The sequence below is a fragment of the Sus scrofa genome, chromosome 14 (assembly GCF_054392235.1).
Source record: "Sus scrofa isolate SSC_HxYL_T2T_F1_AM1 chromosome 14, Sscrofa_HxYL_maternal_Yorkshire_Landrace_v2.0, whole genome shotgun sequence".
NCBI classification, from domain to species: Eukaryota; Metazoa; Chordata; class Mammalia; order Artiodactyla; family Suidae; genus Sus; species Sus scrofa.
In genome coordinates this window covers 35,729,478-35,753,934 of record NC_139396.1, presented here as the reverse complement: position 1 = coordinate 35,753,934, position 24,457 = coordinate 35,729,478, and the positions used below count along the sequence as shown (strand labels likewise).

The 24,457-nt window shown below is 43.4% G+C and overlaps 1 long non-coding RNA gene across 1 annotated transcript; it reads left to right on the top strand.

Moving 5' to 3' along the window:
* The first annotated feature begins 177 nt into the window (after positions 1-177).
* Positions 178-7,316, top strand: LOC146396491 (uncharacterized). Its single transcript, XR_014826510.1, has 3 exons — positions 178-463; positions 2,255-2,381; positions 4,382-7,316. It is a non-coding gene; the product is annotated as an uncharacterized LOC146396491 (long non-coding RNA).
* The last annotated feature ends 17,141 nt before the right edge of the window (positions 7,317-24,457 follow it).

The window sequence follows — 24,457 nt, the reverse complement described above, 5'->3', positions numbered from 1 at the left end:
TCCCCGAGCAAACCCGCCCCCCGGCGCACCAATCCCCTTCTTTGGCAGGGGCTGCTCAGGCTCGGCGCAGGGTCACCGCAAGGGCGGGCCGCCGGTTGCCATGGTAACTGTCTTGAGGGTCCTGGTTGGGCTCCCGGAGGCGTGCGCCCCTTACGCCGTCTCCACCTCCGACCCACTATTTGGAGAGCTAGCGGAAGGTGAGGGGCGCGTTGGAATCTAGCTCCTGGCGTTCCCGGCAGGTGTCGGGCCAGCCCGCAGGTCTTTGCATAGGACTCTCGGGGGGCCGGGAGCGCCTCAAGGGCCTCCTTCCACAAAGAACCCGGCTTCTCCCGAGCCCCACAGAACTGGTTGCTGCTTGCATTTAGCGGCTCTGCAGTGGACATGGAGAAGAATGCGGGACGCCGAAGGGAAAGCTGAAAGGACAGGCGGAGGAAAGAGTCCGGGACCGGGGTCAAGAGCTCTGGTATGAAGAGACTGAGCGAATCACTTCATCTTAGTTTCCCACATGGGAGACATGATTGTGAAATTAGGTAACCTCCAAGGCCACGGACCAACAAGAGTTAGCATCACCTAGGAGCTTGTTAGAAATGGAAAGTTGAGACTGCACCCCAGTCTTGCTGAGTCAGAATCTCCTCCATCTGTTTTAACAACCCTCTAGGTGGTGATGATCTGTGCTCAAATTGAAGAGCGCTGAACTAGGGCAGTAGCTCTCAGGCTTGGCCGCAAATTAGAATCCCCGAGGAGTTTTTGAGCTTCCCAGATAAATCAGAATTGCCTTGTGGGGAAAGCGGGTAGCAGGAAGCCCAAGCGTAGGTACCTTTCAAAAAAAAAAAACTCCTGGAGTGATCTTCTTGTGTACCCTAGAGGCTCCATACTCCAGTACTCCAAGTGTGGTCCTTGGAGAAAGCAGCCCCCATCCAGATCTACTGAATCAAAACCTCTGATTTAACTGGCTCTTCAAGTGATTCATCTGTTTGGAAAAAAAAAAAAGCAGCTCTAAGGCCTCCAGCATCAAAAATCTTTGACTTTATGTACTATTGTACTATTGCCTTTGTGTTTTACAGACCCTTGGAAGGTCCCATTTCTTCAACTTTTTTTCATATGACATTATCTTCATTATAGGTCTTTAGTGCACTTGAATTTTGAATTTTTTTTTTTTTTGTCTTTTGTTGTTGTTGTTGTTGCTATTTCTTGGGCCGCTCCCGCAGCATATGGAGATTCCCAGGCTAGGGGTTGAATCGGAGCTGTAGCCACCGGCCTACGCCAGAGCCACAGCAACGCGGGATCCGAGCCGCGTCTGCAACCTACACCACAGCTCACGGCGTGATCGTTAACCCACTGAGCAAGGGCAGGGACCGAACCCGCAACCTCATGGTTCCTAGTCGGATTCGTTAACCACTGCGCCACGACGGGAACTCCGAATTTTGAAATTTTAATTAGACTTTTAGTCTCTCAAGTGACCTAGGATATTATCAAGGCCACTGTCCCCACTTGGCAGAGGAAGAGGTGAAGCCCTACCTAGACAGGTAAGGAGTTTCTACCCGAGGCTAGGGGGACCATAATGCTGACCCAGGCCCTGAGTTGGCTCTCTTTTCTAATACACCACAAGATGTCATGAAGAGTTATTTCTTGTTTTCCTCCAACATTGTGGTGAGGTCAGAGATGACTCTGGGCATGCTTTGAGTGGATTGCAGACATGGATATTTTGAAAGTAGAGCAACCCACTAATGGTACTGCTAATCTGGGGTAGGAACCATGGCCTCAACCTTTGCTCACGAGGACAGGGCAAGAAGAAGGGGTGATTTCTGGTGTTGATGAAATGTTGCTTGCTATGCCAGTAAACAAAGGATGTTGCAGACACCCTGCCAGCAGCCACTGTAAGCCCTCCCCCCCACTGCGTCCCACCTGACTGCTCACCCTGAGGGGATTCAGGATGGAGAAAAAGGACTCTGGCCTTAGCTACTTAAGATGCATATCAAAGGAAGAGGCTTCAGTGAGCCCAGGCTCTTGCATCTTTCCATATATAGCAAAGCACTAAATTCATTAATTTAGGATGTCAGGTTTTTAACAGGAATCTTTTGATGTTCAGATTACCTGTTTTTGTGGCAAAACTCCTGTATATCCTGGCTTCCCCCATACCTCTTTGGAGCAGTCCCTCAGACTAATGTAAGAGGCTGTCTTCTAAGCTTAAGTCCTCAGAAAATATGCCAAATAAGACAAGATTCTCAACTTTTAGGTTGTGCATTTTTTCCAGATGGCATGAAGGGACCCAGAGTGGCCTTCTCTCCTTCATGTGAGCTCTGCAAAGATATGGAGCTTGGCACCAGCAGCTGAGGCCTCTGGAGCCCATCCAACTCCTCAGAGAGTCCAGACGAACTTGGGTAAGTCTCTCCTGGTTCTCGGATCTTCTGTTGTTGCCGAAACCGCAAAAACTGTGGCAATGGAAGGAGACAGACAGCACTCGGAGATATGGAAAAGCAAGGTTTATTCAGCACCGCTGCGGGCTCAGAGGAGTCACCTCCAGAGTCTGAGCACCAGGTCTTTGCTCTCAGTAACTTTTATACACTACCAGGTCTTGATTTTCCCATGTGAGCATCCCGGACCTCCCCCATCCCCAAGCAGACAGTGTTCCTCCCGAAGAAACTGAGCAAGCGAGGTTACAGAAGCCGAACTGATCAGCAATGCTGGGTACCTGATTAGCAGGGCTGCTGGCTTGGACAGAGAGCACACAGTTGTTACATTATTACAAGAAGGGTGGCATAGTGATGAGCACAGCTGGAAAGGCTTGCAGCTGCCTTCTTAGCCAAGGGGGGGGGGGTTGTTCTTTAGTTAAAACTCCATTTCATTCCCCCCTCTTGATGTTCAGGGTGCATCTGCACCCTTTACAGATCATCATGAGTCATAACCCTTTGGTAGCCTCTAATAAGTAGCAGGTGGGAGGCTGTTTTTCTTTCAACCATGGTTTTTATAAAACCTTTTATAATATTTATCAGGAGAGGTACAAGGCAGGGAACAAGTAGGCACTCTGCGAGTATAACCATGACTATTCCGACCATTGTCTTAATTCCTCCCAACCAAGAGAACCATTTACCAAAGAGACTGTCTGCATCCCATCCTTTCCAAGTTTTTACAGGTACATGGGCTAGTTTAGTCATGCGGTCAGCAATTTCTTCTACCACCTTTCCGGTGTCATCTATTTGTAGACAGCAATTACTTAAGTTAAATTTCCCACAAACCCCTCCTTTAGAAGCAAGTAAATAATCCAAGGCCAAGCGATTTTTGTAGATTGCACTGTGTATTTTAGTTTGTTGTTGGGCCAATATAGTCAAGGCCCTTGCAGTGTCATTTGTTATAAGTTCCAAAACTGCCTGTAGTCTGATGATGTGGTTCAGCATATAGATAGGGGTGCGATATCCCCAAGAGCCATCCTCTGCCCAGGTGGCAGGCCCATAATATTGAATTATCCGTTCTGGGAGCCATTTATCATCTTCCCAGTCTCCAATTTGGAGAGCCCTCCAGTCTCTCTGGGCACCCTGTGCCCTATATATAGGAACTCCCAGTTGCTTCCCTAGTGACAGTGGGAGCAGGAAGAAGGAAGGTCTGATTGTTCCCAGTACACATGTCCCAGCCCAATTTGGGGGGAGTAAGGAATAGGCCATTTTCCCACAAATCCAATATAATCCCTTTGGTGCCTGCCACTGGATATTAGCACTGATATCTTCCCATGCTTGTCGAAGGTGGGAAAAGTTAGACAAGGGATTAGGCTTGGGCTCTGAGCGATTGGAGGATGACCACCATTGAGTCTTTTGGGCAGTCAAATTATAATACCTTAGGCCTGAACATGTTAAGCTTCCAACTGAAACAGTAAACCATCCTTCCCGCCTCTCAAGACAATTTCTCCCTATAATAGCAGTTCTGAGGAGCCATACCCCATTGGTGAGTTGGGGGTATGCAGTCTCATTATGAGGCTCTAATGGGTCCAGCTCCTTGGCTTGCCAAGGCCAGTGGTCTCCCTGTGTTTGTTCCCCCACATACATAACAAGAGGAGACCTTGAGAGTTTGTGCAATAGTTTCTGCCAGGGCTAAGAACAAGTTCTTAGTTGTGGCCAGAATGGGAGGTGGGGTGTTTCTTATCTCTTCGTAAAAGGAATGAAAGACCCTGTGAGAACACTTTGGAGCGCAAACGTGATTCTCTGGAAATGTAGCACAGTTCCAGGGTCAAGGCCTCTTCCATCAATGCAAATGATTATTTTGAAACCGTCCTTCCATTTGGGCTCACAGGCAGCCGATTCCTCAAGCTTCAGCCGTGCGTTGACTGACCAGCTTACGGTGTGGTCAGAGCAGGGCTTTGAGATCGTCGTCTCCTTCTCTGTATTGTCAGGTGAAGAGGTCTCTCCGGATCGAGGGCAGTCTCCCACTTTCCACAGTCATCAGCTGGGCCAGCCGGTTTAACTCTAGAATGATGGATCAAAGCATCTATTCCTGCTGCTTTAAGAGCCGTGGGGGTGGTTAGAATTACAGTATAGGGGCCCTTCCATACCGGCCTCAAAGGCTCCTTTTTCCAGTCCTTTATCCACACCTGGTCCCCCGGCTTGTGGGGGTGTACTGTTATTCCTAAGGACAGGTATTCTGTCTGTGACCCATTTATGTATCTGAGAAATAGTGAGCCCCAGTCCTTTTAATTGTTTATGTAATTCCAAATCTCCCAACTCCCTGGTGTTTCCTTTTAAACTGATTAGTGGAGGTGGCCTTCCATATAAGATTTCAAATGGCAAGAATCCTATTCCCTCTCGGGGTGAGCATCTCACTTTCAAGAGGGCCACCGGCAACATGTCTATCCAGGGCAAGCCAGTTTCCTGACATAACTTTGCCAGGGTCTGTTTAAGGGTTTGGTTCATGCGTTCTACTTTCCCTGAACTTTGAGGGCGATAAGCAGAGTGTAGTTTCCATCGGATCTGTAAAGCTTTTGCCACCTGTTGTACTGTTTTGGCCACAAATGCCAGTCCATTATCTGACCCGATGGTCAGAGGCACTCCATATCTGGGAATAATGTCTCTCAGGAATGCCTTGATTACTTCCCTTGTCTTTTCAGTTCGGGCAGGGAAGGCCTCTACCCATCCTCCAGGCAGTTATGGTCTGGGGGCCCCTCTTCATCTGGCAGAAAGGTGGCTGGGTTCAGAGTTCGTACAACCTCCAGTTTTACCCGTGGATTTCCACATAGTAACCCTTGATATTGAGTCATTCGTGCATGTGTGAGCCAATGGTGGCCCCTGGTATCCATTAGGGTTACAACTGAGTGCGGGACTTTAACATTGAGGTTTTTGTCCCAGAGTCAACTGGTCAGCCTCTCTTACCAACAAGGTGGTAGCTGCCAGCGTTCAGAGGCAGGGAGGCCATCTGACAGCAACTGAGTCAATTTGTTTAGACAGATATGCCACTGGCCTCTGCCAAGGCTCAAATTCTTGAGTTAAGACTCCCAAAGCCATCCCATTTTTCTCATGAACAAAAAGGTTAAATTCTCTGGTTACATCAGGAAGTCCCAAGGCTGGAGCCTCAGTGAGTTTGGTTTTGATTGTCTGAAACGCTGTCTCCTGGCTTGGTCCCCGTTTAAGGGGAGCCTTTTCTTCCCCTTTTAGAGCCTCATACAGAGGCCTGGCCAGGTCTGAAAACCCGGGGATCCATATCCAGCAGAATCCTGCTGCCCCTAGGAACTCACGAACCTTCCGGTGGGTGGTAGGGACAGGAATGGCACAAACTGCCTGCTTTCTTTCAGTCCCCAGCATTCGTCAGCCCTGCATGATGTTGAAGCCCAGATACTTGACTTGTTTTTTGCAGATTTGTGCCTTTTTCTTTGATACCCGATACCCAGCCTCCATCAGTAGGGAAAGGAGAGCTCTTGTTCCCTCTAGGCACTGAGCCTCCGTGGTGCCGGCCAGTAAGAGGTCGTCAACATACTGTAGCAAAACACAGCCCAGTTTTTGTCCAGGAAATTCAGCCAGGTCAGCAGCTAAAGTGCCGCTAAAAAGAGTGGGAGAGTTTTTGAATCCTTGTGGGAGTCTAGTCCAGTTGAGCTGTTCCTTTGTCCCTGTATGTGGATTCTCCCATTCAAAAGCAAACAAGGGCTGACTGGCAGGTGCCACCCGGAGGCAGAAAAAAGCATCTTTTAAGTCCAGGCAAGTAAACCACTCAGCAGTGGAGGGGATCAGCCCTAACAGGGTATACGGGTTAGGGACAGATGGGTGTAATGTGACTGTTGCTTCATTTATGGCTCTCAAGTCCTGTACTGGGCGGTAGTCCTGTGTTCCCAGTTTTTTCACATGCAGTAAAGAGGTGTTCCAAGGGGACTGACATTTTATTAACAGTCCATGCTGAAGCAGCCTATCCAGGTGAACCTGGATTCCCAGTCGAGCTTCTCTGGGAATTGAGTATTTCCGTAGCTTTACCGGTTGAGCTCTGGGTTTTAGATCAACCAAGACAGGAGTGTGGTGTTTTGCCAGTCCTGGTGGGTTTCCTTCAGCCCAAACCAATGGGTATTTAGTCTCTAGTTCTGGGGGAATGGTCCCCATTTCTGAAGGGGAAGAGTGCAAGCGCCATTCCTCTTCTCTTTTTACAGCAAGAGCCATGATTAAAGGAGAGGGGGGTTCTGTCAATTTAAGTTGCGCCGATCCATCAGTAGAAAAGGAAATTTGTGCCCCCATTTTAGCCAGCAGGTCTCTTCCCATCAGGGGGACTGTGCAGTCAGGCAGGTAAAGAAATTCATGTATTACTTCATGGCCTCCTGACCGACATCGTCGAGGACCGCAGAAGGGCCTGTGGGTTTGGTTACCTGTGGCCCCAACAATGGTGGTTTCTTTCCCCGAGAGGGGAGCCACAGGTTGTGTAACCACAGAAAGTTCGGCACCTGAGTCAACCATAAAGTCTATGGGGTGGCCCCCTACTTGAATTCTGACCATAGGCTCTCAGGGGCCCAGTTGGAGAGAGCCTGGTCCCCCCTAATCAGACTCAGCTAGGCCGATCAGGTTGGTGCTGAATGGCTCAGATTGGTACCGGCTAGGTGGGGCCTTGGTCTTTTTCTCAGGACGGTTGGGGCATTCATTTTTCCAATGTCCCTTTTCTTTGCAGTAAGCACATTGGTCATGTTCCAGGGGACTCCTTTTCCCTGGCCTTGTGCCTTGTCCCCTACAGGGTGGCCCCACTGGGGGCACCGGTTTTGACAGGGCGGCTGCTAGAAGAGTCACTTTTTGTTTCATTCTCTTTTCTGCATCGTGGCGGGCCACCTGGTCTCGGTTAATAAAAACCTTGTTGGCTATTTCCAACAGTTTAGTGGCATTCTCTCCTGCAAAGCCTTCTAATTTCTGTAGCTTTTTACGGATATCTGATTGGGCTTGTCCCACAAAGGCAGCATTTATCATCCATTGGTTCTCGGGATCAAAAGGGGTGTAGGTTCGGAAAGCCTCACATAGTCTCTCATAGAATTTGGCTGGGCTTTCATTCAGCTCTTGTAGTATCTCACTGATCTTAGCTGTATTAGTGGGCCTTTTAGCCCCAGCTTTTGCCCCCTGTAGGAAGGCCTGCCGGTACCTCTCTAGGTTATGTTTCCCTTCTTCAGTGTCATAGTCCCAGTGGGGGTTTTCTTCTGGGAAGGCTTCCCTCACCCAGTTTGCCAAGTCTGCTCAACCCGTCGCATTGGCCTGAAGCCATTTTTGGGCTTCTGTTACAATTTGCCAGCGCTCTTTGGTGTCAAACAGAGTAAAAAGGAGTTGCTGGCAGTCTATCCAGGTGGGACAGTGTGTCTGGAAAATGAATTCTAAGAGATCAATCAGCGCCTGAGGCTTTTCAGAATATGAGGGAGTATGGTGTTTCCAGTTGAGGAGATCGGCAGTGGAAAAGGGCTGGTAATAATAAAAACGTCCCCCTTCTTGTATGGTCCCATCGGGGGCGACTTGCTGTGGTCCCTGTGTCTCCCTTAAGGGCATTTGTAATGCTGGAGTGGCTGCTCCCTGAGCTGAATGGAGACGCCTGCTCATAGGTTTTGGAGAATCTGGCTGCAGGGGGTGATATCACCTCGGGAACTTCAGAAGCAGGAGGAGGAGGAGAAACAGAAGGCGGTGGGCTATCTGGCATCTGGGGACCTTCGGCTCCTGGAGCTGGGGCCAGCAGCACATAAGGTGGTGGCATAGGGGGTGAGTCCTCAGGTTCCCCTTGATAAATAGGTGGCACCTTCTTTTGAGACAAGGTTTTCTTCTTGGACTGGGCTTCTAGCACCCTACACTGTCCCTGGTCTGTGGTGCAGAACCGAACCCATGGGAGCCTCAAATAGGCAATTTCCAACCATTGATCAATATACGGAAATTGGTCTGGGTGTCCAGGGTCTCCTGTTATTATATACTGTTCCAACTATGAACACATCTAAGGTCCCTTCTGGAGGCCAGCCAACACCAAAGGAGGGCCACTCTAGGGTACAGAGGGTACCCAGTTTTCTAGGACTCAGTTTAACACCATAATTTCTAGAAAATCCTTTCTTAAAATTCTTAACCATACACTCTAAGACAGTGGGCTTGGAAGCCGATTTACCTATTGTGTGAAGTCCCACCCTGTGCCGGTGATGCAGGACAGACAGTGAGGACAAGGCCTCAGGTAACAATCGCTTCGTCCGCCTGACCGCTCCCTTGGAGGAGATATTTCAGGCGCCTCTTAGCATAGGTGGGACTGTATAAACCCCAACGTCAGGATCCCCCCGAAGGGGCCACCATAAGCTGTATGAGGGTCGCCGCGTAACTGCAGGTTAGGACTCACTCTGGCTCCGTAGTCCAAAGACGGTGGAGCACGGGCTCTCATTCTCTCCAGTCACTCACACACACACACACACACACACACACACACACACACACACACACACACACACACCAAAATTGACAAGCCTCCCGATCCCAAGGGAGCAAACCCTGACCTGAGTGACCCTTTGGTCACTGAGAGGTGATCAGTCTCTCCTTCTGCCGTAGGGCGGGTGCTGACTTGGGCAGATGTCCCCGGGGCACTCACCAGTCCGACGTCATGTCCAGGAACCTGTTTCCACTCTCCTTCTGAGTCCATTCGGGAAGCGGTGTGGGCCAAGGCCACGGCCCGAGTGAGGGTCTGGATCCTGCAAAATGGCCGGTGCGTGCTAGCCACCTGTCACCGGGCCGGCGACCGTGGCCTCCCCCGGTTCCCCGACAACAGTGGCACAAGAGGCCAGCTCGGTTGTCGGCTTTCCAGCCAACGCACCAAAATGTTGCGGAAACCGCAAAAACTGTGGCAATGGAAGGAGACAGACAGCACTCGGAGATATGGAAAAGCAAGGTTTATTCAGCACCGCTGCGGGCTCAGAGGAGTCACCTCCAGAGTCTGAGCACCAGGTCTTTGCTCTCAGTAACTTTTATACACTACCAGGTCTTGATTTTCCCATGTGAGCATCCCGGACCTCCCCCATCCCCAAGCAGACAGTGTTCCTCCCGAAGAAACTGAGCAAGCGAGGTTACAGAAGCCGAACTGATCAGCAATGCTGGGTACCTGATTAGCAGGGCTGCTGGCTTGGACAGAGAGCACACAGTTGTTACATTATTACAAGAAGGGTGGCATAGTGATGAGCACAGCTGGAAAGGCTTGCAGCTGCCTTCTTAACCAAGGGGGGTTGTTCTTTAGTTAAAACTCTATTTCAGCAGTATTAGTAAAGTCATAAATAAGACTTTAAGTTATGAACTTTCTTTAGATGTAGCCTAGTATATCCGCAGGTTGTCTGGCTTAGTCTGTTTTATACCAGTTCTTATCTTTAAGGGAAATTATGTTTTGGCATTGTCCATAAGTCATTCAGCCCAAGTTCCTAGTGTTATTAGGCTGGTTATTCCTAATACAGTTTAATTCTTTTTTTAATATGAGGAAAGCTTTAACTTAAATGACCATAGCCTGGTATTAATTACACAAATTTATCCCATAATTGTGGGAAGTTCTGTTCCTTGGCTGAAGCCTTGCATGATTGAGCTTGAGTAAACATAGAAGAAAATTTATATTTATGGTCAGGGTCAGTGAAGGTATTAATTGGCCAGGTGAGAGGATTCCCCTAGCAACATTAATAGTCACCTAAACAGAATTACAATTTCTTTTCTAGAATAAATTTCCAAAGAGCCAACTAATAAAAGCCTTGTAGAAGAGAAACTCACCAAGGTAAATCACCAAGTACTAGAAGCAGGTAATTGACCACAAACCCAACAATTGGATTGATTTTCAAAATTCACATAGGATTATGACCAGGATGGGAAAACATTTGATTTGTGTGTAAAATCAAAAGTAACCAAGAAGAAAACAAATAACCGCATGGGTCAGGTGTGACAATATTGGGATAGCTGTCTACTGCTGATGTTGATTTTTTTTGTTGTTGTTGTTCTGGCATTGGTGTTTTTTTTTTTTTTTTTTTTTTTTTCTTTTTCCACAGTAGAGCCTTGTTTGAAGGAAAATTTGCAGTCAGTAGTTTTCTCTAAAGACCAGTCCAATGTAGAGGCCCTTCTTAAGTGAGAAATATAAATTTAAGAATTAATTTTCTTCAGTTTCTTTGTGCATATAGCACTTAAGGATACCTAAGAAACCTTTTATTTAGGTTGAAAACAGTCTTTTTATTTACCTAATAAGACTGCAAATTCCAAAGGTCCCCAATTTCTGGAGGGATTAGGCAGAGAAAAGAAAAATGTTTTAATTTTACCAACAGATGTACATTACAAAATTCTGATTCATCAAGTGACTTGAAGAGCTTTTGTATATCGGAAAAATAAAGATTAAAAGCCAGTAATATGTTAGACAAAAAGTCATAAAAATTATAATCATACTTAGCAGGTTTTTTTTAATCCCATGTAATTGATTTTTGTTTTGTTAGAGTCCAGTTTTTGCATTAGTTCTGTCGACCTTGCCTGATGATTGAGGAGGATAGTGACAGTAATAATTTCAACAAGCTCAAGAAGTTTTTGTTAAGGCTTATATGATTTGTCCAGTGAAGCGGGTGCCTTGATCACTGGAAATTACAGAAAGTATATCCCAAGGTGGAAAACGCATTTTCTAATTATTTCCTTTTCATTGTGAGGGCATTAAAGGGAAAGCTTTAACCCATCAAATAAGAATTATGTTTGCCAGGAAGCCGGGAAAAGCCAAGCAGCCGTCTTGGATTTCCCATAGCCCTGACTGGTCCATGGCTGTCATTTACCCATTTTAAATTCCCTCATTTAGAAGTAGACTATTTTTGCGTTGTAAGGACATCAGGATGGCAAAAGCCTGGCAATGAGACTTTAAGTTCTTATAGAAGTACAGTGAACTTTATCTACATGTACCATAATCTTTTATTTGACACTGTTCCTTGATTTAATTTAATCTGTAAAGTAATCCTAATTGGTTTAATATTTTTTGAGATGCCTCAGGGGTCCTCTGAAGCAACTCAAGTTAACTAGAGGTCAGAAGAACTTTAGAATTTGGTACTTGAGAGGTTTGTTAAAACATCAAAAGGTTTTAAAACAGTCAAATAGAATCATAGATCATTGTGAAATAATACTTGAGGATGATAGTGACAGTAATAATTTCCACAGATTCAAAAAGTTTTTGTTAAGGCTTATATGAATTGTCCAGTGAAGCAGACTTGATCACTGGAGACTATACAAAGTATATCCTGAGTGTAAAACACATTTTTGGGAGTTCCCATCATGACTCAGAGGTTAACGATTCCAAGTAGGATCCATGAGGATGCAGGTTTGATCCCTGGCCTCGTTCAGTGGGTTAAGGATCCGGCACTGCCGTGAGCTGTGGTGTAGGTTGTAGCCCCATGGCTCAGACCCAGCATTGCTGTGGCTGGGGCATAGGCCCCAGCCTGGGAACTTCCATAGGCCGCAAGTGTGGCCCTAAAAAAAAAAATTTAAAAAGCAAAAAATTAAAATAATAATAAAAAAGCACATTTTCTAATTATTTCCTTTTCTTTGTGAGGGCACTCAACCAACATAACAAAAGATCTTTTAAGCAAAACCAAATCACTTAAAGGCAAAGAAATTCACACAGTCTGTTACTAAATGCATCATTCTAAGAAAAACTTGCCTTAACACAGAGAACAAATCCAAGTCTTTCTTCAGCCCATTCCTAATCCATGTACCTAACCAAATTTTTCTTTTTCCACAAACCTTCTACAACTTTTGCATCCATATTAGTGCTATCCTTTATTCTTTTTTTATCCAAAACAATTCAGCTGTAAGACAGATTCTTTTTCCTTTAATAAAATGCAGTGCCATTCCTCATACCTTTTATTTAAAACACACATCCTACTTTCCTTAGGCAGCCATGAACTATCTTTTACATCAGCACTTTGCAGACTGGCACCAAACATAATTTCCATAGTCCAAAATACCTTTAGTTTCTCTGTTTATTAATTGATGTCTCAATATCTTATTATTTCACTGGTTATAAATGAAAGCAGTCCAACTCTGGAGGATGTAGCTCAAGGCACTGCATTTAGGAAATAAATTTGAGTTTCCCATAGCTAGCACATGTACACACAAGACAACTGCAAACATGCATGCAAAGAACAAAATCTGATTCCTGCAGGAGAAAAACAAAATGATGAGGTCCAACAATTTTTCTTCCAGTTTTTCTAGACAAGGATCTCTCTTTGGTTTTTGTTTGTTTGTTTTTTTTGTTTTACTTTTTGTCCTTTCTAGGGCCACCCATGTGGTATATGAAGGTTCCCAGGCTAGGGGTCTAATTGGAGCTGTAGCCACTGGCCTATACCTCAGCCACAGCAACTTGGGATCTGAGCTATGTCTGTGATCTACACCACAGCTCACAGCAATGCTGGATCCTTAACCTGCTGAGCGAGGCCAAGGATCGAACCTGCAACCTCATGGTTCCTAGTTGGATTCACTTCACTACACCAAGATGGGAACTCCCAAGGATCTCTCTTGTTAACAATAGTATGTAAAGGAAAGATAGAGAATCATAAATGCACTCGTCATGGCAATTTACCTGGTAAATGCAAAAACAAAAATAACAGTTGGAATAATTTAAATTTGCTTGCTTGAATTTAAAAGCATCTTTTTTTAATTTTAACGATTTTTATTTTTTTCATTATAGTTTGTTTACAGTGTTCTGTCAAAACTTCTACTGTACAGGAAAGTGACTGAGTCATACATATATTTATATTCTTTGTCTCACATTATCCTCAATCATACTCCATCGTAAGTGACTAGATATAGTTCCCTGTGCTGTACAGCAGATCTCATTGCTTATCCACTCCAAATGGCTATTGTTTGCATCTTAACCCCAAATTCCTAATCTATCCCACTCCCTCCCTCCTTGGCAACCACAAATCTGTCCTCCAAGTCCATGAGTTTCTTTTTCTGTGGAAAGGTTCATTTGTGTCATATATAAGATTCCAGTTATATGATGTCATATGGTGTTTGTCTTTCTGTTTCTGACTTACTTCACTTAGTATGAGATTCTCTAGTTCCATCCATGTTGCTGCAAATGGCATTATTTTGTTCTTTTTTATGGCTGAGTAGTATTCCATTGTGTATGTATACCACATCTTAATCCATTCATCTGTCGATTTAGGTTGTTTCCATGTCTTGGATATTGTGAATAGTGCTGCAAGGAACATACAGGTGCATGTATCTTTTTCAAGGAAAGTTTTGTCCAGGTATATGCCCAGGAGTGGGATTGCTGGGTCATGTTAGTTCTATATTTAGTTTTCTGAGGTACCTCCATACTGTTTTGTGTAGTGGTTGTACCAATTTACATTCCCACCAACAGTGTAGGAGGGTTCCCTTTTCTCCACACCTTCTCCAGCATTTGTTATTTGCTGATTTGTTAATGATGGCCATTCTGCCAGGTATGAGTTGGTACCTCATAAACTACTATATAGTAGTTTTGATTTGCATTTCTCTAATAATTAGTAATGTTGAACATTTTGTCATGTGTCTATTGGCCATCTGTATATCTTCTTTGGAGAAGTGTCTATTCGGGTCTTTTGCCCATTTTTTAATTGGGTTGTTGATTTTTTTCTTGTTGAGTTGTATAAGTTGTTTGTACATTTTAGATATTAAACCCTTGTCAGTTGCATTGTTTGAAACTATTTTCTCCCATTCTGTAAGTTGTCTTTTTGTTTTCCTAAGGTTTCTTTTGCTATGCAAAAGCTTGGCAGTTTGATTGGGTCACATAGGTTTATTTTTGTTTTTATTTCTATTGCCTTGGGAGACTGACCTAAGAAAATATTTGTACAGTTGATGTCAGAGAATGTTTTGCCTATTTTCACATCTAGGAGTTTGATGGTGTCTTGTCTGACGTTTAAGTCTTTAAGCTATTTTGAGTTTATTTTTGTGCATGGTGTGAGGGAATGTCCCAGATTCACTGATTTACATGCAGCTGTCCAGTTTTCGCAGCACCACTTGCTGAAAAGACTGTCTTTTTCCTGTTTTATATTCTTCCCTCTGTTGTTAAAGATTAATTGACCATAGGTGTCTGGGTTAATTTCTGGGTTCCCTATTCTGTTCCATTGGCTTGTATGTCTGTTTTGGTACCAGTACCACGCTGTCTTTTAATTACTATTGCTTTGTAATATTGCCTAAAGTCTGAGAGAGTTATGCATCCTGCTTGGTTTTTATTCCTCAGGATTGCTTTGGCAATTCTGGGTCTTTTATAGCTCCATATAAATTTTTGGATTCTTCTAGTTTCATGAAAAATGTCATGGGTAATTTGATAGGGATTACATTAAAGATGTAGATTGCTTTGGGTAGTATGGCCGTTTTTATGATATTGATTGTTCCAGTTCAGGAGTGTAGAATATCTTTCCATCCCTTTGAATCCTCTTTAATTTCCTTGATTAATGTTTTATAGTTCTCAGCATATAAGTCTTTCACCTCCTTGGTCAGGTTTATTTCTAGATATTTCATTTTCTGGGGTGTGATTTTAAAAGGTGTTGTATTTTTATATTCCTTTTTAAATATTTCATTGTTAGTATATAGAAATGCAACCAATTTCTGACTGTTAATCTTGTTATCCTGCTACTTTGCTGAATTCATTGATCAGTTTGAGTAGTTTTTGTGTGGAGTCCTTAGACTTTTCTATATATAGTATCATGCATCTGCATCATACAGTGACAATTTTACCTCTCCTCTTCCAATTTGGATACCTTTTATTTCTTTCCTTTTTTTTTTTTTCTTGTCTGATTGCTATGGCTAGGACCTCCAATACTATTTTGAATAAAAGTGGTAAGAGTGGGAATCCTTGTCTTGTTCCACATTTTAGCAGGAAGGTTTTTAGCTTTTTTCCATTGAGTATTATATTTGCTGTGGGTTTGTCATAAATGGCTTTGATTACGTTAAGGTATGTTCCCTCTATAACCACTTTGGTAAGAGTTTTTATCTTGAATGGATATTGGACTTGTCAATCCTTTTTCTGCACCTATTGAGATGATCATGTGGTTTTTTACTTTTCTTTTGTTAATGTGGTGTATGACATTAATTTGCATATGTTGTACCATCCTTGTGAACCTGGGATGAATCCCACTTGGTTGAGGTGTATGATCTTTTTTATATGTTGTTGGATTCATTGGCTAAAATTTTGTTGAGAATTTTTGTGTCAATATTTATCAAGATATTGGCCTATAATTTTTTTGTTTTGGTAGTATCTTTGTCTGGTTTTGTTATTAGGGTGATGGTGGCTTCATAGAATGTCTTTGGGAGTATTCCTTCTTCAATATTCCTTCTTCAACCTTTTGGAAAAGTTTAAGAAGGGTGGGTATAAGAGTTTTTTCGTATGATTGGTAGAATTCACCTGTGAAGCCATCTGGTCCTGGACTTTTGTCTGGAGGGAGCATTTTTATTACATATTCAATATCATTTCTAGTGATTGGTTTGTTCAGTTGATTCACTTTGGCAGGCTGTAAGTCTCTAGAAAGTTGTCCATTTCTTCTAGGTTGTTAAATTTGTTGGCATATAATTAATTGTTCATAGTATTCTCTCTCTCTCTTTTTTTTTTTATTTCTGCAGTATCCATTGAGATTTCTCCTTTTTCATTTCTTATTTTTTTATTTGGGTTTTTTCTCTCTTCTTGGTGAGTCTGACCAGAGGTTTGTCAATTTTGTTTACCATTTCAAAGAACCAGCTCTTGGTTTTATTGATTTTTTTCCTATTATTTTTTGAATCTCTATTTTATTGATTTCCTCTCTGATCTTTATGATTTCCTTCCTTTCCTTTTGCTGGCTTTAGGTTTTGTTTGTTCTTCTTTTTTAACATCTTCATATTTGTCTTTTTGCTGTTCCTTGTGTTTATCATCACTTTTACAACATGTTTTTTTTCTTCTCCCCTTTTAGATCTGTATACTGGCTTATTTAAGTGATTACTTCCCAATAGTGATTTCCTCCATTCTATTTCTTCTTCTTTTTTTATTGCCCTTTCAGTATTTCTTTTAAAATGGGTTTAGTATTGCTGTACTCTTTTAGCTTTTGTTTGTTAGAGAAATTCTTTATTTCTCCTTCTATTTTAAATGATATTCTTGCTGGGTAGAGTATTCTAGGATGCAAATTTTTCCATTTTAGAACTTTGAATATATCTTGCCACTCTCTGCTGGCCTGTAGTGCTTCTGTAAAGAAATCAGCTGATAGCCTTATGGGGGTTCCTTAATAATTAAATGTTTTGTGTTTCTCTTGCTGCCTTTAGAATTCTCTGCTTAGCTTTAACTTTTGCCATTTTTATTATAATATGTCTTGGTGTGAGCCTTTTTGGGTTCAACTTGTTTGGGGCCCTCTGTGCTTCCTGTGTCTGATATCTGTTTCCTTTAAACTTGGAAAGTTTTCAGCCATAATTTCTTCAGATATATTTTCAATCTGCTTTTCTTTTTCTTCTCTTCTGGAATCCCTATCATGCATAGATTGGCCAGCTTTATGTTATCCCATAGATACCTTATATTGCTTTCATGTATTTTCATTTGCTTTTTTGTCTGCTGTCCTGATTGTGTGATTTCCATTATTCTATCTTCCAAGTCACTAATTTGTTCCTCTGCATTATTCATTCTGCTCTTTAGTGCCTTTAGCTCAGTTTGTGTCTCTGCAAATGTATTTTATAATTTTTCTTGGCTCCTCCTTACGTTTTCTAGTTCCTTTCTAAGTAATCTGCATTACTGTTTATATCTGCTCTTAATTCCTTCATATTCACCCTTAATTCCTTCCATATTTTCACTGTCTCCCTTTTGAACTCAGTGTCTGTTAGACTGCAGAGGTCTGTTTCATTGTTTACTGCTTCAGGTGAATTCTCCTGTTCTAAAATCATCTTTTTTATTTATTTTTTTCCATAGCTTGGAGTTCTACTAATTAACCCAAGGATGAGGGCTCAGGCAAAGCAGGCTATGTTTACATTTTAAGGACATGAGAAGAGTTACTGGTAGGAGTATGTGTGACTCTCAGTCTCCCCCCGTGCCCCCCCCCCGAGAGTTGGGGAAGTTAGAAGGGGACCTTTTAGAATTTCAGGAGAGTTTTTCATTTCTCAGGTGTTTGATTATAGGAGCTTTACAGAGCGAGAGTCTGATAAAGGGCGAGAGTCTGATAAAGGGCCAGAAAAGCCCAAATATAGGGAGCCTTAGTCCATTTTCTCATCCTGTGGCAATAAAGATCCAATTGTAAAATAGCAGACCCATTTTCGTGCCATTTTGCATCCCCCAAGTTATATAAAGGCCAGGCAGTGTTAAGAGTATGTTTTAAGTTTTTCCTTTTTCAGCCCACCTATCTTTAAAAGTTTCCAGTTTTTAAGGATACATTCCAGAGGTGTTTCTTCTGGATTAGAAGGAGATCTTTCCATGTTGAGTAACACACGGTGGAAAATAAATATTTCTCCTAGAAATGAAGTCCAGCGTCCCAGATATATTACCTAGAAGACACCTGAAGGGCAATTAGGGTGTCCCCTGAATTCCCTTCCAGATTCTGGTTGCAGATGGGGTTTGAAGCATCCTCCACTCCCCCATCAGTACCTGACCAGACATCTCTGGCTGCCCTTGTCCTTGATGCCTCATGCAAGGTGTTCTCCCTTTTTGCCTGAGGAGGACATTTGGGCCTATACAGAGCCACGGTCAGGATGTTCTTATGAGGGGATCTATCATCTATAATAGTGCATAGGTTGCCAAGGCCTGGATTGAAAGGGGATCTCATGGAGGAATTGGAGTTGGCCATAATGGAACATGTCAGGACCTGAGCACTGAGAAATGGGAGTATTCTCATAGACAATTTGAGGCATAGAGTAAAGTAAACAGCAGAGGAACCAAGTCTGTTGCCTTGTTTGCCAGATAAGGTAAAGTTGACGAAGACCTAAGGATTTTATCTGACACTGAAAACAATGAATTTGGTAGTGGCAAGAGAGAGGTTAAGTCTAGAAAATCTTTATCACAAGGAGGCTAAAGTATTGGGTGAAAAGGGAACCTTGCCAGACACATGAAGTAGGAGTGAAAGTTGCAGAGGAGGGCAAAGGGTGGTGGAAGGATGGAGCGTGCAATGGTGGGGCCATTCTAGGAAAAAGACAGCAAGGGCAAGGAGCAGGCTGTACCAAACAGGAGGTAACAGAAGGTTGTAGGCAGAGCCCACGGGTGCCTGGAGTGTAACTCTGTCCCCACAAAACAAACTGGTGTGCAGCAGATTGCAACTTGCTGGACGCAGCACTAATGCCGAGCTTTGATTCCCAGTGAGTTGCAAACTTTGCTGATGAAGGCACTTGGGTGCATGGCATGCTGGGGGTTGTAGTTTAGGCAGAAAACTAGAGCCAGCAGGTTACCTGGCAGCAGGAGAAAGAGGGAGAAGGAGAAAGGGAAAGAAGACCCCTTGGGCTCCTTCATGGCTGGAAATCATGTTTCCACCAGGTCCCAAGGACAGTGTCAGCTGTCACCCAAGTATTATTTGAGTTTGCATGGCCTGGGGAATAACCCCTACCACCCTTAAACTTTAAGGGGAGCCATAACACAGTGAACAGACCAAGATTATGCCTGGTGGGTCTTAGAAAGGAAGTAAAGGAGAGAGCAAGGTGTATTCATGACAGCATGAGAGAGTCGGAGAAAAGCCAGGAGGTCTCAAGCCACAGGCAACTGGGCGAGACCTACAGCTTACCTTGAATTCCCAGATTTCCAGCAATCTAACTTAAAGTTCCCAGGTTTCAGTGCCAAGTGATTTCAGAGAGACAGCAGTGGGTGATAGCTAAAAGCAAGATCTTAATTCACTGCTCAGGAATTGAACCTGGACAACCTAGATGAAACCAGGAATCCTAGCCACTAGGGGTAGCTAGAGGTTGAAAGCAGAATAGTCTTGATTCTTGCCCCTGTTGAAAGCAAGAATGTTTCAAGAAGGCAAAGACTAAAAATAAGTATAAAGTTTATTGTTAAAAACATAGTACAACATATAAGAGAGCCCAGAAATACAGAGAATTAGTCTATTTATCTAAGGCAGAAGTAAAGCAGTAATACACACCCAAAGGAGAAGCGAGGGTGCTGTTGTCCCCCTGAGTGAGGAGCAAGAGAGACTTATATGGGGTGGTTCTTCCAGGTCTTTGTCTTCCTTTGGCCAATTATCTTGTTTATCTTGTTTGCTGCACCAGACCAGACCCAGGGCCCTCCCCTTATTTGCATACACACCTTTTGTCCAAGATGGATTCCAAAGCAGAGCATGGTGGGAAGGTTATCCAGACTTATTATGGCCTGGCACCCCCTCCCTATCTGACCCAGAGTAGTCTCTCTGCGCATGTGTAGTTGGGGTCTCCCTGATCCCAACCAAGGATGGGGAGTTCATGTCCAAGCAGGGTTCTGTCCAAGCAGGGTTCAGCCCCTCTTTTGATCCTGTCATTGCTGTTGTTTAACAAGTTCATAGAAGATGAGTACCAGTTATTTGCCTTGTGCCTGTTATTTCTATTTTGAAGTATAGATAGGTGGCTGGTTGCAAATGTTCATCCCAGAACCCACCTGTCTAGGAAGTATAAATAAGAGTCTAGTTGTACTTATCTCCTGCTTCAAAAAGTATAAATAAATAGGAAGTTCCCACTATGGTGCAATAGAAAGAAATCTGACTAGCATCTATGATGATGCGGGTTTGATCCCTGGCCTCGTCCAGTGGGTTAAGGATCTGGCATTGTCGTGGCTGTGGTGTAGGTCACAGACTCAGCTCAAGTCCCGAATTGCTGTGGTGTGGCATAGGCTGGCAGCTGCAGCTCCAATTCGACCCCTAGCCTGGGAACTTCCATATGCTGCAGGTGTGGCCCTAAAAAGAAAAAAAAATGTAAATAAGAGGCTAGTTGCAAATGTCTATCCTGGAGCCCATCTACCTCCTGCCTCACCTCCATATGTGTGTGTGTGTGTGCCCAGAAAAGTTCACAAAACCTGTGGTGGCTGGAGCCATGTGCCACTGTGAGCATGCTGAAAATGCGGCTGCTGTGGCAGACCCACCCTTGGACCTTAGAGAGTCCCTTCCCCATTCCACCTAGCCAAACAGAAGGCTGGTCCTTACAGGCGCGTGCGGCATTGTGACATCGAAGCCTGTGGCACATGGCCCCAGGCAGCAGGCTTCTGTACAATGATCAGGACTTGCTACAAAGCCTTCACTTGGTCTTTGAAGTCCCCTCAAAACTGGCAGTCTTCAAAGGCACCCAGTAAAAGGTAAATGGATCAAACAATAGTCCCAGGAGTGAATGGGCTGTGAAATCTGAAGAGGCCTGCTAAGGGCTATGCCTCTTTTCTCGTGCAGGAGTTGCAAACTTGAATAAATTAAGGCTTTTACCTTGGGATGCCTCAGCATGCTCCTGACTGCTGGACCTCCCCAAACCTCACCAGGGTCACAGGCCCCTGAGCCCTTGAAGTTTGTTTCCCCCCCTCTGGTGAACATGAGTCTTATCAAGGCCCCTGGAGTACTTAACATCTGTTCCCAGGATCTGACTAAAATGATGCTTCAGCATAGTGGACCAGTCCGATGTCCTACAGCAGATGTCTGCAAACTTTTTCAGTAAGGGGACAGATGGTTAGTACTTTGTTTTGCTCTTTCAATTACTCAATTCTGCATTGTAGAGCAAAAGCAGCCACATGCAGTACAGACACAAAGGAGTATAGCTCTGTTCCAATAACACTTTATTTACAAAAACAGGCAGTGGGCCAGATTTGGCCTCTGGGCCTTAATTTGCTGATTTTTCTTTTAAACCATCAAGGTCCCTTCAGACTACTTTGTACTAGAGAATGAAAAATTACCATAGACCGAGGGCAAAATCCTGAGCAAATACTGCTGACACACTAGGAATGCAGACTGCTTCTTGTCCTCCTTTCTGAGAGGGACTGAAAAGAATAAGTTTTCTGGATAAATTACTACACCAGTTTTCAGAGGCTGTGATGGTCAGTTCTGTAAAGACACATCTGGCCGACCAGCTGTAATTGGGACTCCTGCTTTGTTATGTGTACAGTAGTTCACCATCATCCACCATTACCCATCTGGATTTGCAGGACTCAGAGGAATTAAGTGCACATGTGAAGGGGATTGACATCCCTGCATCCTTTAGTCCTTGAGGATGGAACTAATCTCTGCCACTGTGACCATGTATGTCACCTGGACTCATATTGTCCCACTCTAACTGGAGGTCAAGATGGTATTGAGGATCCCATGATACCATCATACACTCAGGTGATACATCTAACAGCCCTCAGAAGAACTGAGGATTCTCTTTTCCCCCCTGTAGCATTATTCTGGCATATGATCACATGGCTAGAATTATAGATCTACATTGCTTCATGGGCAGTGATTAATGGTTTGGCTGCATGGCCAGGAATTACAATGAACAAGATGGGAAGATCGATGTCAAGGAAATCTGGGGAAGAAGTATTTAACTAGACCTCTGAGAACAGGCACAGAATGTGAAGATGCTATTGTCCTACGTGAATGTTCACCAAAGAGCATCCATTTTTGAGGTTTCAATAATCAGGCAGGAAGTTTGATACAATTTATGGGTCATGAAACTTATGGATCGGTCAGCCTTCTTCTTTAGCCATCTTTGTTCTTGCTTAATGGAAGCAGGAAAAAAAAAGTAGCCTGGGTTTCAGGGGTGGAGACTATGCACAGACTTAGCCACATGGACTTCCTCTGATTAAGGCCAATCTGCAACAGGAGTTCCCGTTGTGGTGCAGCCGAAATGAATCCAACTAGGAACCTCGAGGTTGTGGGTTTGATCCCTGGCCTCGCTCAGTGGGTTAAGGATCTGGCTTTGCCATGAGCTGTGGTATAGATCACAGATGTGGCTCGGATCTGGCATTGCTGTGGCTCTGGCATAGGCCGGCAGTTGCAGCTCCGATTAGACCCCTAGCCTGGGAACCTCCATCTGCCGCAAGTGTGGCCCTAAAAAGACAAACAAACAAACAAAAAAAAGCCAATCTGCAACAAAATCCTGATTTGACACCCTTCTCTGGGGAGTCCAGCCAGCCACCTAGTAACAGGTTAATCATGTTGGACCTCTTATCATGGAAGGGGTAGCAATTTATCCTCATTCAGATAGACATATATTCTCTGTGTAGATTTGCCTTCCTTGCTTGAAATACTTTTGGCTCTCACTAGATAGAATGTGTTACTCACTATTATAGTACTGAGTATACTATGCAATACAATTATAATATTGAATTCTGTCTCCCTCAAATTCTTAAATTTGAGGCTCTAACCCCAGAATGTCATCCTATTTGGAAATAGGGTCATTGCAGATGTAATTAGGTAAGTTAAGATAAGATCATTAGGGTGGGACCTGACGCAGTATGCCTAGCATCCTTATAAAAGAAAAATCTGGACTCAGACACACTCATATAAAGCTGCCACATGCCTATTCTGGGCTTCTCATGTCTAAACAGGCAAAGAGTATGGCTCTATGGTTGAAATGGCTGATGTTTTTTTAAATATTGTTCGATTCTTTTACTTATTTATTTTTTCCACTGTGCAGCATGGGGACCAAGTTACACATATGTGTATACATACTTTTTCCTCCCATTTTTGTGTTGTGATGTAAGTATCTAGACATAGTTATCAATGCTACACAGCAGGATTTCATTGTAAATCCATTCCAAGAGCAATAGTTTGCATCCATTGAAATGGCTGACCTTGATTACAGAGGTAAAACTGACTTGTCACACAGTGAGAGCAGAGAGGATTATGCCTGCAAACTAGGGCATTTTCTGGCCTCTATCTTGATCTGACCTCACTCAACAGTAAACATTATTGAAAATTTCTAACAACAAGGCCACGGACCTGATGATTCAGGCCTTTCCGAAATGAAGGTTTGAGTCACCCTCAAACCTACGAGCTAAAGAACCTAAGTAGGTTGATGTTTGGTTGAAGGCAAGGAAAACATGCAAAAGGTTATGGAAGATAGGAATTAGAAATACCAATTGCAAACTTATTACTAGTTACAGAAGTAATGACTGTAGCAGGTATGCCTATTCATTGATGTCTGTGTGTTCTCTCTCTTTTCCCCTTTCACTTTGTTAGTCTAAACAAGGGTTTATTGTGGTTAAATGATGTCAACCCCCATCAAGGAGGGGCAGTCTGATTTACTCAGTCTGTTGATTCAAACTCCACTCTCATCTGGAAACACACTCACAGACACACACAGAAGTAACATTTAACTAAATGCCTGAGCACCCCATGCCCTTGACTATTGAAAGTAACTATCACACACAGCCTTATATATATTCTCCTTTGTGATGCCGGAGATGAAATCCTTCAAGCCAACCCTCTGTCCTTGGAGAGTTGAGTTGTTTCCACCTTTTGGCTATTGTGACTAATACTTCAGTGAACACTGGTGTGGCAGGATCTGTTTGAGACCCTGTTCTCAGTTCTTTTGGATGTGTACCTAGGAGTGAACTTGCAAGATCATACAGTAATTATCACACTTTTAAGGAACTCTCGAAGTATTTTCCACAGCAGCTGTAACAATTTAATATCCAGCTAGCAATGCACTAGTATTTCAGTTTCTCCTTACATGTGCCAACACTCGTTGTTTTCTTTGTTTCTTTTTGTTATTTACGGTAGTTATTTACTGTAGCCACCCTAAGTGAATGTGAATTGGTATCTTGTAGTGGTTTTAACTTGCACTTCTTTAACGACTAATGATTTTGAACATCTTTTCACTACTCATTGACCATCTGTATACCTTCTTTGCAAAATTGTCTTTTCAAGTCCCTTGTCCATATTTGAATTGGGTTGTTTGTTTCGTGTTGGTGAGTTGTAGTTCTTTATATATTCTGAATATTAAACTCTTATCTGATATATGATTTGCAAACATTTTCCCCCATTTTATGGATTTTTTCACTCTTTTGCTATATACTTAATTTTGATGGAGTCCAATTTATCTATTTTTTCTTTTGTTGCCAGTTCTTTTGGTGTGATATCCAAGAAATCATTGCCAAGTCATTAAGA